The sequence below is a fragment of the Manacus candei genome, unplaced genomic scaffold, assembly GCF_025592945.1.
Source record: "Manacus candei isolate 608988 ecotype Guabito, Panama unplaced genomic scaffold, ASM2559294v1 h1tg000022l, whole genome shotgun sequence".
Classification (NCBI taxonomy): Eukaryota; Metazoa; Chordata; class Aves; order Passeriformes; family Pipridae; genus Manacus; species Manacus candei.
Window position 1 is genome coordinate 3,138,267 of NW_026138070.1, and position 3,519 is coordinate 3,141,785.

A 3,519-nucleotide genomic window follows, 5' to 3' on the forward strand; every position below is an offset into this window, starting at 1 on the left:
TCTATGGTGTTTAATTCTTTAGAGTTCAATTGTTAAATCTACTCATAGTTTTAAGATGTAATTTTTGTTTCTGGAGTGTCTGTGGGCTGTCCCAGTGGAGAGGCAGCACTTCCCATGCCAAACACACTTTGTCCCCTCTCTTCAGAGGAAGTGCCACTTGGTTTCATTTCTGCTTTTTGAAAGGGGAACTGAAAAAGTGCTTTGAGGAACTAAAAGTTATGGACATTTAATGGAAGTTTCTCTCCCTTCCTTTGCCTTCCATCCCTTCCTTCACTTTCCATTCCATGATGAAGCTGTTCCCAGCATACACTGGGGAAGGAGCAAACCTTGGAGCAGTGTTTTCTTTGCCTAAAGGCCACCCAGGACTTCTGTCTGGAAGGACTGAGCTGGGCCCAAAAAAAGCTGTTGTACTTCACCTGTGGAGGCTGGACAGGAAGGCTCAGGCAGCAGAGCAGTTCAAATAGTGGAAGATTCTGTCACTGAACTCATATATGAAATTTGTTCTGAATTTTTTTGTTCATTTGTGATCGACTATAATCGGCATTAATCTCAGGTTGCCACACATGTAGGCAGCAGCACATGGGGATGAACTAAATCTAGAACTAAAACTAGAGCCTGCTTGTACAAACACACATTCACTGACATAATCCATGCAGAGGAAAATCCATTGTATCAGTCTGCACAGTGAGGTGGAATAATGCTCTAAAAATAGAAGAGACTGTACTGTAGAGCTCATGAAAGTGAAGTTTGGAAGCACAGTTAGCAAAGACCTGATTAAATGCACGTTGAATTCAACTGGGAATTTACCCATTGTGTTTTAGGGGCATTGAATTAGGCACTGGTCAGCCAAAAGTGATAAATATGCTTGGACTGAGATGCCAGAGCAGCCAGACACTATTTATTTTTGTAATGATATATTCTCTGTGACAGCCTCGGAAGGGCAACATTCCTGTGCCAGATGCAGCACTAGGCATAGGAACCTGGTGAGAACATACTGGAACACTGCTAACAGAGGAATTAATGGAATTGCAAGGCAGGAAAATAGCAAGCCTAACTGGAGACACCTGAATGAAGCGCCTCAAGGAAGGACATGTGATTAAAGGAGTGAATTTAGGGCTCCTGACTCAAATTTCGAGCTTTTCCATAGATGTCCTGTGTGACCTGAGGCAAAATGCATCATCTGAAGGAGCACCCTGACCTGCAAAGCAGATATTTCTAGTGTTTCCCTACCTCAAAAGTTGAAAGTTTGGCTACCTAAATGTCTGTCAGAAGCTCAGCAAATTCAAATGCAACATGCTACAGAAAGGAAAAGCAGTATTTGTTCATGAACCAAGAGGTTCTATACGAAAATTTAGACAAGGAAAAAAACCATATGCCAAAATATATCATTTCCTAAAAGAGATCTGAGTTACAGCAGAAAAGCTGTGAGCTGTATTTGAAATATTCCTTTGGTCCTGCTATGTAGAATGGAGGCTGCTGAGGTGCCAAGGTGGGAATGTTGAAATCAGAAGGTCTGAGCTCGCTGCAGACCAGCAGATTTCTCTCTTCTGGAGCAGTTCTAGAGGAAGATGCTGCCAGAAGTGCCACTGGTGCAGGTCCCTCTGCCTGGGTCAGTGCAGAGCTGTAGCACTGTGCCAGCTCTGAACAGGTTTCTTACATTGCGGTTTTCTTTGGAATTCCTGGATGTCTGAGGCTCTCTGGAGAGGATGAAAAGAAACTTTGTGGGTTTGAGGCCCACCTCAATAGTTGCTTTCAGCTTTATTTTTGTGAGTTTTTTGAGAAGGAACTCAGTTCACTGAAAACACAAGTGCCATGAGGGGAGAACCTTTCTGGGATCTGAGGGTACCAGATTCATCCAGAGAGGCTTGGGAGGGGAGGGGATGATGATTCCAACCTCCCCTGGAGCACTCTGATCCTTTCCAGTTCCTCAGTAATCCCGGTCAGGCATTCCAGGCTTGTGGCTGTAAGAGCAAATAGCCCTGGTGAAAGAGCAGTGCCCCCCTGAAATGAAACCTCTCTGCTGAGATTCTGCTCCTTGCTAAATTTCTAATGCAAAAGCGAGGTAAAAACACACATTGAAATCCCAGTTCACCCCCAAATCCTGTCCCTTGGATGGATCTGCTCTTTCCCTGCACCACACAAAAGATGTTCCCAATCTTTGGGGTCTGTCTGACACACTCAGTGCTGTTGATTTCTTTCTAATGAACATAAACAAGTCAGAAGGGAGCTGAGACTCATCATCTCGCTCCTCTCATCCTCACACACACAAACTTCCCTCTCTCTCTCCCCTCAGGGTCCCGGAGCGGCCAGCGGGTCAAATAGCAGTCACAGTGGGGGGAGAGGTATGCAGCAAACAGGGAATAATGAGGAAAACATTGACTTTGCTTTTCAGATAGTCAGGAAGAGCTGGGGAAGAAAGTTCCTTCCCTTGGGAGCGTTGCGAGGTAGGAAGCTCTCGCTGGCAAACGGGGATGGACTCACTGGAAGAGGGTTTTTTTTAATAGAAAGGCTCCACTGGAATGCCTGCTGGGCTCTGCTGTCCCTTCCACATAAGGTTAGTGTTGGGTAATCCCGAAGTGCTGCAAATGTGGACAAGCTTTGTTGAAGCCTAAGGCCTTCTCAAAGGAATTTCCGCCCTTTGACTTATTTCAATTTTGGTTTTCCCCTCTCCCTGCACTGCCTCCTGCTCTCCTCTGCACAGTTATTTTCTTCCCTTCTGTTTTCCTGTGTCATTGCTGCACTTTTCCATGCCACCATCTTGAGGCCAGATGTCATCCAAGAGTCTGGAGTAAATCGGGATCGGGGTGCACGTTTATTATCTGGGTGAAGCTGTAGGAGAAGGTCACAGCAGTTTCATAGGAAATTAGTTTGACTTGCTCCAAACTATGAAGAAATAAAAGGGTCCTTCCTATCGCCTTTGTACAGCAGATTGCTGCTGGTTTAATATTTGAATGCTAGAGAAATGTGAGCTGTTTTGGGACATGTTCCCCTGACATAAAAAGGCCCTATTTAAATGGGAGGATTTTTCAGTTCCAGGTGGTTTCAGAGGGTGGTGTTTATACAAAGTAATTTTCAGAATTAGCAAGGCAGGGCAGGGAGAGGAGGAGTCCTTTGTGAGGGAATCCGATCCCTCATGTTCAATATTTCATGTGGTGGTTTTTGATGAGAAAAAAAATGCAGCCTCATGCACCACTGGTGAACTTTTTAAAAAGGTCCTTCCAGCCATATTCCTGCTGATGGCATGTTTTTAGCAGGATGATAAAAAGGAGCGAGCCCTGAAAGTGGGAACTTCACCCTACCCCACTCATCCATTGTTCTGTCGAGGTTAAAAAGCAACAGAGTCCATCCCTCTAGTTCTTCTAGAACTGCACAGAAAGTGCCTGGGCAAGTGGTTCTGATGTTTGCAAAGAGAAACTTGTTGTACTTTTATGTAATGTGTTAATTAGTGTGGGTGGGTATGATCAGATCTAGTCTTGCAAGCCTTTCCGACAACTCCCTGAACACTCCCACCTTCAGATA